At 36.4% G+C, this 15,336-nt stretch overlaps 1 pseudogene; it reads right to left on the reverse strand.

Annotated features, from left to right (window-relative positions):
• Positions 1-2,304: 2,304 nt before the first annotated feature.
• Positions 2,305-15,336, reverse strand: part of LOC107743459 (seizure protein 6-like) — a 41,041-nt pseudogene continuing 28,009 nt past the window's right edge.

A 15,336-nucleotide genomic window follows, 5' to 3' on the forward strand; every position in this document is an offset into this window, starting at 1 on the left:
GGGAACCGACAGTATGTCCTTTTTGTGGGTGTGAGGAACTTGTTTAATACATTAACCGATGAGGTTTAGAAAGCAGATGCCATTATCCGGTTTGTTTACGTGTTCGAGCCTCTTTGTATTGTGAGGGAAAATTCAAGCCTCTGATTGGTCCGTTTCGTCGCCGGCGTGACATGAACCAATGCGCGAAACGGAAGAAATGAAGCAAATTCCTTATGATGGTTTTGGAATGGGCCAGTGTTAAAATCACCAGTAAGCACTGAAAAATGGCAGTGAACAATTATTCAGTCTTTTTTTTTCAACTATTTCTTTATATGTATATATATATATATATATATATATGATTAATATTCACATTTATATTCATAGATATTACATATTTAGAATAAATTATAATAGAATAGATTCTATTGAAAAACAAAATAAGTTTGTTTTATTGTAATAAATGTAGGATGTTTGAAAGATAAAAATATGATGCTGTTAAATAATTAGCTGCAGTCTTGTTCAAAGAAAAACTTCCACAGCTACACAACATATTGCATAATAAACACACAAGACCATAATGTAGTTTTAGACCGTTTATTTACAAAGTGTTCTGCAAATAAGCCCCCATTGCAGCGACAGTGCCAGTGTAATACATCGAGAAATGGCTTTATCACCATCATGACTCTCAGCCACTCTCCCAACTCTCATAGGTTTTGCTGCATGTGGGTGAAAACAGCTTCCACCTCTGTTGTTCCCCAATGTGAAACAAAGAATCTAGTGCATTCTGATATAGTCCAGCCTCAAGGTGTGAGCCTTGGGGATTTTTTACCAAACAAAAAAAGTATAACACAAACCTCAGGTTCTGATGTGCTACAGAAATAACACCCTATTGTCCACCATTTTTAATGTGCTGGCAGAAGTCTTAGAGAAAATACATTTACAAGAGCCCAGCAGAAAAAAGAGGCTAGGTGCCAAAAGAAAGACAGATGAATTTTACATACACACCTCGCATTGCCTTGCATCCTGAAAAGATAAACAAATCAGATTTCAGGACAGTAGTTCCGCTTTGTCTTATCATTCAATGTCTTCATTAAGAGCCCCCTTAAATACAGCTGGCGATCCAAGTTGAACTTGAAACAAAAAGTTCAAAGGTTTTAGGTCAGTAAGAAGTCTATTATGCTCACCATCACCAAGACTGCATTTATTTGATCAAAATACAGTAAAACTATAAAACTGTAAAATGTTATTACAGTTTAAAATAACTTTACTTTTTAAATATATTTGTAATATAAATGCAATTTATTTCTGTGATGCAATGCTGAGTTTTCAGCAGCCATTACTACTTCAGTGTCACATGATCCTTCAGAAAGCATTCTTCTAATATGCAATAATATGTTTTGGTGATCAAAATCATTTCTTCTTATTTTTATCAATGTTGAAAACAGTTGTCCTACTTAATATTTTTGTGGAATCGGTTATGCATTTTTGTAACATTTTGCAAATGACTTTTCTGTCAATTTTGATCAATTGAATGCATCCTTGCTGAATAGAAGTATCACCTTCTTTCAAATAAAAAATAAATCAACATTTTTGAAAGGTATTTCAGTTTATGAATGTATAATGTGCAAGCAAATTCAAGAGCTTCATTAGCATTTATTGTCATTTGAATCAAAAGAGAGGAAATTTATGAAAACATGAAACATAAATTATGGATGACATGAATAAACGACTTGAAACAATAATGAGTCCTGCGAGAGTCATGAAAAAAATCCAATCAAATAAAGGCAATATAAATAAACATTAATATTTGTGATCATTTAATGGAATTTGGACAGAACCTTTCACATTCAGTAGATAACGGTGAATGACACTTGATAAGGAGATGCATTTTTGGTCAATATGATGTACTCAATTATTAGTAAGAACATCCAATATGAGAACATGATGAGGGCAAATTGAGACACACACACATACACACACCATCTGCTGAGTTCTAGATATCAGTGACCCACAGCCTCGAGCCTAAATGGGTTTTTACATCTAAAATGAATGTTTTCATAAGGGACCAGAATCTTTCCTTCTCCACTGCAACCGGACATATTCTTTCTAACCCTTGTTTGAAAATTTGTTTATTTTGAAATATTGTTAAAAACATTCAAATGAATTTCTTTAGAGTTTGTTGATGTAACATTAAGCTCATTAAATTATGAAGTTTTATGATATATCTGGTCCTCAATTTTTTAGTAGCGCCATTAGGTGTTACTAATACTGCTACATTATTTAAAATAAAAGCATATTCCTCTGTTTGCTGTTTAGCCATTTCACTCTATTTATTTGCACTATTTGTTCTGCAGACCAGTTCAGAGTCATAGATGACAGGTGGAATGACAGAATGGCAGGCAGGTTTGATCAGGACAGGACGATGGTGTTTTGAGAGCCCACGTCTCTTGAGGTTCATGGCGTCCATACTTACTCCCGTCTCATAAACAGGGTTGTCAAATGCAGATTCTTCTGTCATGTTGTCATACGGTGGCGATGACGACCCAGGGAGCTGGAAAGTCTTGCTTTGAGCTCTGCAGGGACAAACAAAGCGACATTATTAGTGAAAAACAAAACCACACAGTGTCCTTTTCCCTGCCCTTGAAACTTACATTGAGATGCAGAGGAAAACGACCAAGAGGAGCATCAGCACCGCCGCTACAGGAATCAGAACTGCGATAGCGATGTTGACGTCCTCTACATCAAACTCTGAATCAGCAGCTGTAATGTGGACATTTTATGGAACATTTAAAAAAAAGAATACAATGATGAATTAGGATGTTTGAATCTTTAGTGATCAAAACATTTTGATGATATGAAAAATAGTGTCACCGTTCAATCTGTGTTCCTCATTGTTCCTTATGGAAGCTGAAAAACAACAACATCTAATGTGATACACTTGAAACATTGAACAGTGCTTTAAAACTCATGTAAGATGTATGCCACTTACACTAAAGGAGATTAGGATAATAATTCTTGTCTATACAGACCTTTTCTTTTTTGAACATTTTATTTAAACATTTTACTTTAAGAGTGCAGTTTGTACCTCTGCACATAGGGGGCGCTCCGCTCCATTGAGAGGGATGTCCAGGGAGGCAGTGGATAGTGGGTTCACCCTGAAGCACATAACCTGCACGGCAGGTGAAGCTCAGAGTCTCTCCTGCCTGGAAGAACGCTTTCTCTGAACTTTGGATGGCCGTGGAGGGGGCGCCAGGGTTACTGCAGGGTTCATATCTTTCAGCTAAAGAAAAAAAGAGATTTCAGTCTGCTGGAATGCACTGTATGTGCTGGGACGCAGTAATCCTGAAGTCCACTAGATGGCAGTAGAGTGTAAGATTTAGGTTTGCATTTCTTGGAATGCTGAGAAATAAATATTAAGAATGCAACAGCACAGATGTTTTCCACTTACGGACACATTTGGGCAGTCTTTCACTCCACTTTGGGGCTGCAGTGTCTCTGCTGTAGCAAGTGAGCACTCCTGGGCCAGAAAGTGAGTATCCTTTGTTGCAAATGTACTCCACGGACGATCCCACAGAGAAACGAGAGCCGGTCACCAGTCTCCGGCTGTTGTCCACTAGTCCTGGATCCTCACATGACATAACTAGGCAAATATAAAAAAAAATAAAAATAAAAAAGGGGGAAGGCAAGGGGGGAAAAAAGGAAAAGGAAACCTTTAAACATTTCCCAACACTGAAAAACAAAGAATTATGAATTAACGTGTTAGTTCACCCAAAAATGACACTTATATTTAGTATATTTAGATTTTTTGGTTATTTAAAAAAAAATGTTATTGCATGAAATAAAAATAATACATTAAAAATAAACAAAAAAATCTGAATATACTAAATATAAGTGTCCTATATACTAATAAGTTTTTGCGTGGTTAAAACATAAATAATCTTTAATAATAACTGTATATATTATTTAATAATAATGTGTTATAACTGAACAAATATTTATTATAAATATTAAATATATAAATCTAAATTCTATTTTAAATGTGAATTGGAGTGGTTAAAACAGTGATAATTGTATTATTAATGAAAAATATAAATTAATTATATTAATATTATGTCAGTTACTTGTATTAATTAATTTAATTACTTAAATAAGGAATTTGTGCAGAGGTTTTGGCTCAGTACACTGTGATGCACATCTTTATGTTGAAATTTTAGTGAGAATTCAAATATAATATTAATTTAATATAATATGTTTCCTCTTCAAGAATCAAATCAGTCTAAATATTATCAAATATTATCCTCAAACCAACAAATTGCCATCGCTAAACCCACACAGGTACCTGCCAATTAATGCTTCTGAAAACTTGATTCTGCATCTATCAGGATAGAGAGGAAAGATATAACCCTAATTCACCAGTAGGTGGCAGTCGACCTAGTTTTAAATCTATGCAGTCATTATCAGCATGTTAATTAAGTTTTCTTAATGTGTCTCAAGCACTAATGATCTGGTGTGTCCTTTAAGTGTGATGTTAGCTCTTACTTTTCTCACAGATTGGGACGTCTCCACTCCAAGTCAGATCCCACTGGCACATCAGGATCTCTGAGCCCTGCAGACGGAAGCCTGGGTAACACTGGTAGGTAATAACGGTGCCATGGGTCAGGTCGGGATGAGACGTGCTCTTCCAGCCATTAAGGATTTCTGGCAGCTCTGCACAGGTGTCGTTACGTGGCACTTCTAGAATTTGGATGGTGGAAGGACAAAAGAGGCATGGGGTCTTGGGATTTTTCTATTTTTACCATTAAGTTTGAATGTAAATGAGGCCGCTGTGAGAAAACAGTTGCCCATCTCAGTCTTTGCCAATGACAGGCACTGCCAAGCAGGCTGGCACCTCTATACTGCTTGTTCAGACACTGGGGGATCATCACTGTTCAAACATGATTTGGACAGTGGCTCAATAGACATGTCAATAACTGATCCTTAATGTACTAATGTTCACCGTAAAATGCTTACCGTACATACAAATAAAACAAACAAGAATGTAAAGATGATCAGCAGATTTTCATAATGCCACTTACCAAAAAAATGCACTACAAAGCCATTGTTGTATCCGTAGACGTTAGAGGCTGGATCAGATTGAAACTGGATGGTCACATCAGCTGTAGAGGTGTAGAGTCTAAATCGAGGAAGGAAACCGCTGTACTGGCCCAGGATGTTGGCTGTGAGGTCATCACCATCATAAAAGGTCAGCAGGTCATTCTTCCCCAGACGAAGACTAATAAAACAACACAAATGAATGCACATCATTAATGTAGCTCAGGTTGTAGCTCACACCATAATTCTGTATTGACATTTAATTTTATAATAATAATATAATATATAATTATCTTTTAAACCTACAGTTGCAAAATGAAACTTCATGTGAATATGTTTTAAGTGATTTAAATATTAAATCTTAATGTTAAATGTTTAAAATACTAAATATATTTTGTATTCCACTAAAGAAAATAATCATACAGGTCTGAAGCAAAAGAAGGGTAAATGATGACAGAAAATTTATTTTTAGGTGAACTATTTGATTAGTTAAGAAGAATGGTGGCATTCTAACATAAGAAGCCGTCACACCACCAGCCACATTTTTTTCCCAGATGGTTTGCTGATGTCATTCTGCAATTCATCTTCATTTCCAAACCAATATGAGTAATGCAAGGGAAAAACAAATTACACAGCCTAGGCAGAATTTTACACAACAGTATCAACGCTGAGAATCAATCTTGTTTTCCATTCTGTCATTCTAAATGGCAATAAAGTCCAGTGTTTAGATTCCCTCATCTATCAAGAGGCTGCATTTACCTCTTCAATGGGGAAGTGACATTTCGCAAAGAAATGAGATTTATTTAGTGTAATGTTAGAAAGCAGAGAGGCAGAGCCCTCAGGGCGTCACACAGCTGTCAGCCCTTTGGGTTCTGTTGTTTGGGAAGGTCACAGATGAGCTGTGTTAATATTCACAGCCTGACAAAAGACAGGGGTACAATGAGGGTTTACAGAGTTAAATACACATATGCACGTCCTGATGATCAGCTGAGATTGACTGAGATATTTTTTCTTCTTCTTACACCAAACAGACTCATTGTTAGAGACTTGTCTTTCAGGTCTGTGTGTGTGTGTGTGTGTGTGTGTGTGTGTGCTCGTTTGAGGTATGTTTGGAAGATGGTGTTGTGCAGAAGCTAGTAAAGCTGAACTAATGATGCATGTTGGGACACAGAGGCTCTGGGTGCAGATATAATGTCGCACTCAGCCTCAGAAAGAGTCGATGACTGTGGTGGACCATTGGCTTCTAAAAAGGGCAGAATGTCAGAGCAATAAAAAAAGACTATTTTTTCTTCTTAAAGCTGCAGTCCGTAAGTTTTGCCTCTTTGTCGCCATCTCTGTTTGAAAACCTGCAATTGCAGCTGTGTGCGGAATTATCTTCCTTGAGTGGGTTGTGTGGCGGCTCGGCTCCAGCGCGGCGGAATCTAATGTTTTGAGGAGTATGTGTGGCAGTCAGTCACCACACCGGTGTGGATATTACCATTTCTACATAGAATTTAACATGAACTTTTAACTCTACATCTATAAAATGATGAAGAAAGACTGTGAATCGGGTGTGATTTTGCTTTTTATGTTTTTATTCAGTTTGTGTAGATTCTATAAATTTGAATCTTGATATATTGTAATTGTACAGTACTATGAGATTTTGTACATGCAACTTTATTGCAAATTAAAAATAAAAACATATTTTTAACAAATTTACCATTAATGCAGACGTTGCATCTGACTTGTTTTCTCACTGACACACCCCCAACTCAGATTTTTCAAATGAAATTACGACTTTGTGGTGACGTTCATGTGTGTTCAATTTGTAAATACGAATATTTACAATTAATATTTGATAAATGAAAATTCTGTCATCATTTACACGCCCTCATGTCATTCCAAACCTATATTACTTTTTTCGTCTTCGCAACACAAAAGAAGATCCAAACAACACTTTCATCATAGGGACAAAAAATAAAAATAAATACAAAAATAAAAATGCTGGGACATTCTTCAAAATGTCAAAAAGTCTTAAAGGTTTGGAACAACATGAAGGAGAGTGAAAAAAATTTCATTTTTGGGTGAACTGTCCCTTTAAGAACAAAAAGAGTAAATTTGGTTTTCATATTGACTTCAAATGGCATGTAAAAACAAAAATGAAATCAGAGAAAACATTACCATAAATGAAGTAAAGATTAGACTATAATTCAGACATCACACACACAAAATCACCTCGGCAGGCTGGTTCCGTCTCATTCCATTGTGGATTTTCATCATTTACGCACTCTAAAATAACAGCGCCCTGCTCCAGTGTATAACCGGGCTCACAGGTGAACTCCACCACAGAACCAACTCCAAATGCAGGATCACTTGTGGAGAAATTTCCATACTTCACAAAGGGCTCATAACAGCTGCCCTGAGCAAATGCTGTAAAACATGCAGAAAAATAAAACTGTAAAAAAAAAAACTCACAGTTAAAGGGATAGTTTTCCAAAAAATGAAGATTCTGTCATCATTTACTCACCCTCAAGTTGCTCCAAACTTGTATGAGTTTCTTTCTTCTGCTGAACACAAAATAAGATATTTTGATGTTGATAACCAGACTGTTGCTGGTAGCCTTTGACTACCATAGCATTGGAAAAAAATTCTATAGAAGTCAATAGGGATCAGATACTGTTAGGTTATGTACATTCTTCAAAATATCTTCTTTTGTGTTCAGCAGAAGAAATAAACTCATACAGGTTTGGAACAACTTAAGGGTGAAAAAATCATGACAGAATTTTCATTTTTGGGAATCCCTTTAACATTTATACAATACATAAAAAAACACAACAATATAACAGTGTTCATATTATATATGCTTATCTCATAAACAGTAAAAACTATATTTTTACATTTAGATGTATACACTTGGCAGATGCTTTAATCCAAAGTGACAAAATAAAATCAAGCTACTCATTATATAAGTTCTTGCATTCTTTAACAATCTAGTATTTATAGTGTTATTTCAGTAGGATGTTGTTTGTCAGTACTCCTTGGTGACGGTGAACCTGTAACTTTATAAATATACCCAGTAATCTTTTGTCTCTAGGTAACGTCTATTGTATCTGGCCCTCTCTGGTCTTCTTCAGTTGCTGTAACAGATTTGTTCAAGCCTTATAGAGACCAGAACTAATGAGAGGCGAACAAGCTTTTTTGCTAAATTACTGGAAGACATGAATTCATGTTCAGGAAATACAGAAGAGTCCTTGTACCTTCATATCGAATGGCAGCGCCAGTGCATGTGCCCGTCTCATCACTGGTGAATTCCACAAACAGATGCCTGTCGGTGCTGGTGACCCCCTCAGTGGGCAGATACTCGACTGCATATGAGTCATACAGGGGCAGAGAGTCAATGTTACTCCCATCCTTTATGAGGAGCCTGAAAACAAACAAAAGGAAGTCAGCATCACTAAAGAGTAAATGTTTGAACAGATCATTTCATATTTTTTTTTTTTTATAAAAAAAAACAAAACAAAAAAAAACAAGGTACAAAGCTAGCTTTCTATTTGTTCTTTTGTGCCTTCCGAGCCCATTTGGACTTGAAATACAGTATGTAGATATGAACCTAGGGCTCTGTTTGTGTTGCCGTAGCGTTCTGTTTACAAATGCACATCCTTGTACAGACAAACTTTGTGTTTAGACATCAAAGATTTAAGCAGAACTTTATGTTTCATATATTTTTTTTTTATAAAAAAAAACAACAAAAAAAAAAACAAGGTACAAAGCTGTCACTGGGGCAGTATCTTTACAATAGGTACTAATATGTACCATTTAGTTACTAATATGTACGTTTAAGGTATTAATATGTAACTTTAAGGGGTATATAGGGTACAAAAGAGTACCTTTTGTAAAGAGACCACCGCAGTAAGAGCTTTTGTACCTTTTTTTCGGAGAATGTATGAACAATTTTTCTTTTAAGTTGAAAATAGGCCTGATAATATTGGAAAATTTTTCCTTTGAATCTATATATTTACTTTGTACATACTGTTCAAAAGTTGGGATTTGAAAGAAGTCTCTTATGCTCACCAAGGCTGCATTTATTTAATTAAAAATACAGTAAAAACAGTAATATTATAAAATGATGGCAAAGCTGAATTATCAGCAGCCATTACTCCGGTCTTCAGTGTCACATGATCCTTCAGAAATCATTCTAATAAGCTGATTTGCTGCTCAAGAAACATTTCTTACTATTATCAATGTTCAACACAGTTGTGCTGCTTAATATTTTTGCAGAAACCATGACACATTTTTTAGGATTCTTGCTCAAATAGAAAGTTCAACAGCATTTATTTGAAACAGAAATGTTCACATTTGATCAATTTAATGCATCTGGTTTCAACTGTTAGTCCACATTAAAAAAAGGTTTCACTTTTATAGAATTTTATAAACAAAAAATTATAATTTTTTTAAAATAAAAATGTATAAATTAAAAATGATAAAAATGTTATTAAAAAAATACTTAAAGTAAAAAAACACAAAGCACATGCCTGTCATCATCCTCAGCCAGTGCCACTTTCTCAAAGTGAACATGGAGCCGATGGCCCTCAGGGGCCTCCAGTACCCAGTGACATGTCAGATTGTTGCTGTAATTTCCTGGAAACCCCAGAGAGACGATACGACCCTGAGTGGCATTTCTCATCATCCCCCCACAAGCAACTAGGCATAAAAGACAAAAAGAGAAAAACTGCTGTGAATTTGCTGTATTCAGTTTCCTTTATTTTCATTATGCATGGCACAGATTTCCAACAGACTGCCAAAAACTAATAAGACTAATGAAAAGGAATAACATTTAGGCTAAATGAAACCAAAGTACAAGTCATCATTTTTGATGTGTAGCAATTTGAGGCAGTACATACAGGCGTAGTATTAGTTTGTCCTCTCATACCTTGACACCTGGGCTCTCTGCCACTCCAATATGGTGTGGTGGCATTTCGACACGTGAGAGAGGAGGGGCCCTGGATCTGATAGCCAATCAGACAGGAGAAATAGGCCACGCCCTCTACCTGAAGACCAGTGACTGATACTTCACCATTTTCAGGGGCCTGCAGGGATGCACAACTCAGAGCAAATGCTGAAGAGAGAAAGAGAGAGAAACAGAATATGGTATTTGACTGTATATGAAATTTATTTGAAAATAACTATAATTTTTTAAATTCTGTTGGGTGATGCTTGTGGCATAGAAATTAGACACTTACAGTGAGCTTTAAGGCAGCAATTAAACTTCTATACTGCAAAAATGTATATGCTTAATCAATTTTTTTGGCTTGTTTTCCATTACAAATAGTGTTTAAAATCAAGATACATTTTCCTATGAAGTAAAATTACCATTAGAGCTATTAGATGTCATGTCTTGTTTTTGGAAAAATCTACCAAAATTAAGTAAGTTCATGCTTAAAACAAGACAAAATGTATTTGTCAGTAGGGTAAGAATAATAATCTTGTTTGCCAATTGAATTAAGTTTATTTTTTATTTTTATTTATTTATATTTATATTTATTTTTAAAATATATTTGTTTTTCATTTTTCAGAAAACAAGACTTAATATCTTATGTAATTTCCCTTCTCAAGTAAGTGCGTCTTGATTTAAGTATCGTTAGATATTTAAATAACAAGACAAAAATAAATAAGATTTTTGTTGTTGTTGTTGAAGTGTGGTTGAAGGTGGCATAATTTGTTTGTTAGAAATAGTCATACACTGAAAACATGGCTGTCTCAACATGAGCAGAAGTTCTGTAACCTTTGACGTCTAATTCAGCAATTACATTTAATGGCATTTTTATCTGAAGCACCTTACAGTGCATTTGAGGCACATTTTATCCCTATTTGCGCTCCTTGGAAACTGAACCTTTGATGTTAGTGCTGCTAGTGCAGTTGAGCCACAGGAACACAGACCAGAGCAAACAGACCGAAAGCAGATGCTTAAATCTGACCCAGACTTCCTTTATCTGTCACTAAACCCGATCAGGTGCAGGTTAAATGTGCGGAAGCAGCAGCCAATCTCACCAGCTGTGAATAACTGGCCCTGCTGTCTCTGTTTCCATGGCGATTAATGTTCCATAATGCCCAGTTGTTTAGTTTTTACTAATAATGACTAAGTTCAAGCACAGCAGGGTAGATTCGCTGCTTGGGGGTTAAGGCCGACAGATGCCAGGGTTTTATGTAACTCTAATCCAATCCGTCTATCTGCGGAAAAAGAGCCACTCACTAAATGTAGAAGTATATAATTAAAAACATATTATTTTTGCTTGAAAAAAATATTCTAAGTGGAAGCAAATTGTCTTAAAGTGGGTTTAGTAAACTGATTTCCACTTTAATAAAAAAATATATATAACAAACACGATTAATGTAACCATTTTAAAGAAAAAAGGATGTTTTGTTAAAGCTTTTGGAGCAAGGGTGCTGCCATCTTGCAGTATCACAGCGCAGAGGTGGGGGACTCGAGTCTGACTCGAGTCGCAAATTGAAGGACTTGTGACTTGCTTGACTAAACAAAGAAAATGACTTGACTTGACTTGGACTTGAGATCCAGTGACTTGAGACTTGACTTGATTTGACCTTCATGACTCGGCAGGACTTGACTTTATAACAACTCTAATTATTATTATAAATCATTGCGACATAATTTGGTAAACAAAACGCAAGCCACTGAACCAGTGGCAGAAGTGATCCGAGTCTGCGCAGTTCATGACACTGCACGAGCACAGTCAGGAACACAGCGCGCCAAATACAGGGAGCAAGGACTCTAGCATAAGAAATGATGTTTTATTCCTGAGGCTTATTTCCATGACATTATTCTACAAACCAATCAGTACTAATATTTGTTTTCTGTAGGCCAGACTCAGTAAGAATCATATAGCAAATAGATTTTTTCCTTTTAACATATAGGCAAATCATTAAAAACATAGCACAAAACAGTGAGATGTTACCTCTATACCGCAGAAGTAATAAGCCAGGCTGAGCGGGCCATTCACTGCTGAACTGCACTGAGATCTGGTTGCTAGAGCTCCGCAGCACCAGACCCCTGGATAACACTGAGTTGTTGGCAAGTATTGAGGCCACAGGTCCACCTAGATCCTCCAGAACCGCCTCCATCCCGTCATCCAAACTCGCGTTCAGCACCTACAGCACAAGGGCAGAATCAGATCAAAACGTAGGCTGTGATATTCCAGACTTACACGATTGCATCTGTGTAAATATCTATTAGAATCAGCTCAACTGAAAGTGTGTTTTGGGTGTACTTCAGTGGGTCCAGAATATGAAAGTGTGTGTGGAGATTTTTATCAATATTTTCTCAATTACAGACTTTAGCGGTATACAAAGTAGTATTTTGCCTATATTCAAAATGTTATATTTATAAAATGTTATATGTTATAAACATTATTATTTAAAATGTATAATTAAGAAAGTTAATTTCTGAGGAAAAATTAATAAGGTCGTGTGGCAAAAAAATATTTGTTCCTGTTTGATACTGTGACTTGACTTGACTTGATCCTTAGCAGGACTCGACTTGACTTGCTTGAGGTGAGCCACTGACTTGACTTGACTTGCTTGATTTGTTTGTACTGTGACTTGAGACTTGCTTGAGACTTGATGGTAGGGACTTGAGACTTGCTTGAGACTTGAACATGTGTGACTTGCCCCCACCTCTGTCACAGCGTGTGACGTCACGAGGTTGGTTTGCTCCATGGCCAGTGGAGTAATATAAGCATTTCTTTACATTTTTGCCATTTTTAATGGCATGAAATAATATCTGAACATCAGTAATAACTATAATAATTTGCATAAAAGAGGGGTGTCTGTACTGAAAAAAATGACAATAATTTGTTTGAAATATTCCAGCACTATTTCAACAACAAGCAAAACTGGTTTGATCAGTAAATGTTTTTTTTTTCCCCTATTTGCTGGTTTTTGCTTTGAATATCTGTATTCTGGTGTGACCATTAATTGTTTCATTCATCTAGATGTTATGAGTAAAATACTAGCCGAAGAGCATCATATCATGGTGAGGTCATCATATACCGAATGGTTCATTAATTTGACTGCTTTTGCGAGTGTATCAGAGCTCTTCATGGCCTCTGAGCTGCATCTCTCTGTCTTAATAGCATTTATTGAGCCCTTGACCGTTTGAACGGAGCATTTAACCCCAGTGCATAAATATCAATAGAGCATAGCGATGCATTATAGCTCTCTCTCATTTAATCTCTCTCTGGGACAAGCGCTATCGATCTCTGTTTAGCAGCAGGAGTGCCGTTCACGTGTGCTTCAATTGCATTTAAACTCAACAGGCTTTTGGCCAGCAACTTCATCTCTGGTGGCTGCCAAACCCAGAGGATGCTGGGATTTCGAAGGATGAGTTCATGTAAGCATCAAAATTTTGAAAATGATTTGATCTTATATATATAGTCTATATATAGTTTTTTAAATTTTTTTTAAAGAAATTAATACTTTTTTCAACAAGGACACGTTACATTGATCAAAAGTGGCAGGAAAGACATTTATAATGTTACATGAGCACCAAATAATGTGTTATAATGTTCTTGAGCACCAAATCAGCATATTAGAATGATTTCTGAAGGATCATGTGACACTGAAAACCGGAGTAATTAATAAAAAATTCAGCTTTTCCATCACAGGAATAAATTCCATTGTAAAATATATTAAACGTCATCCAAACTCGCATTCAGCACCTACAGCACAAGGGCAGAATCAGATCAAAACGTAGGCTGTGATATTCCAGACTTACATGATTGCATCTGTGTAAATATCTATTAGAATCAGCTCAACTGAAAGTGTGTTTTGGGTGTACTTCAGTGGGTCCAGAATATGAAAGTGTGTGTGGAGGTTCCTCTGATCGGTTTTGTTGCATGTGCCTCTGAGATAAGCATACTGACCAGCGTTGTGTGAAGTTTTGAGCTACCCAGTTGTACCAGAGCTGATACTGATACACACTATGTTTTTACCGCTGTGAGAGCAGCACAGGTGCTACACAATTTTCTTGTTGCATTACAGATATTAATTCACTTTGAGAATTTGTACCAAGCATTGGAGAATTAGATATCTGGGGGGAAAAAACTTCCTCTGATCGGTTTTGTTGCATGTGCCTCTGAGATAAGCATACTGACTCAGAGCTGATACTGATACACACTGATATGTTTTTACCGCTGTGAGAGCAGCACAGGTGCTACACAATTTTCTTGTTGCATTACAGATATTATCCATTTTAAAATATATTAAAATAGAAAACAGTTATTTTAAATTATAACGATATTTCGAATTATGTTTTTACTGTATTTTTGGTCAAATAAATGCAGCCTTGGTAAGCACAAGAAGAAGAAAAAACTTTAGAACGTTATATGTAGCTATACACGCGCACACACACACACACACACACACACACAGACATGAGGGATTCTGTCTGATTAGCTACATATACCGTTCAAAAGTATGTAAGACCTGTTTTTTCTTTTATGTCTGTGTGTCTTGCTGACAGTGATGTCTCTGAGTGCTGCCCATGTAACAATTCTGTCTCTCTGAATGAGCTGTCTGCCTGAAAATAAATGTCTAGTGTGTATTAGGACATTTCTTTGCCCATGTAGACACATACACACACACATATCCAAACAGACAGATGCTGTCTGTCTCCTCTGAAAAACAACCTCAACATGTTTACACTGAGGAGTACAATCAGTATCTAACCCCTCAAGGACTCTAGCATGAGAAATGATGTTTTATTCCTGAGGCTTATTTCCATTACATTATTCTACAAACCAATCAGTACTAATATTTGTTTTCTGTAGGCCAGACTCAGTAAGAATCATATAGCAAATAGATTTTTTCCTTTTAACATATAGGCAAATCATTAAAAACATAGCACAAAACAGTGAGATGTTACCTCTATACCGCAGAAGTAATAAGCCAGGCTGAGCGGGCCATTCACTGCTGAACTGCACTGAGATCTGGTTGCTAGAGCTCCGCAGCACCAGACCCCTGGATAACACTGAGTTGTTGGCAAGTATTGAGGCCACAGGTCCACCTAGATCCTCCAGAACCACCTCCATCCCGTCATCCAAACTCGCATTCAGCACCTACAGCACAAGGGCAGAATCAGATCAAAACGTAGGCTGTGATATTCCAGACTTACATGATTGCATCTGTGTAAATATCTATTAGAATCAGCTCAACTGAAAGTGTGTTTTGGGTGTACTTCAGTGGGTCCAGAATATGAAAGTGTGTGTGGAG

This window comes from Sinocyclocheilus rhinocerous, unplaced genomic scaffold (assembly GCF_001515625.1).
Source record: "Sinocyclocheilus rhinocerous isolate Xijiao unplaced genomic scaffold, SAMN03320098_v1.1 scaffold106, whole genome shotgun sequence".
NCBI lineage: Eukaryota > Metazoa > Chordata > Actinopteri > Cypriniformes > Cyprinidae > Sinocyclocheilus > Sinocyclocheilus rhinocerous.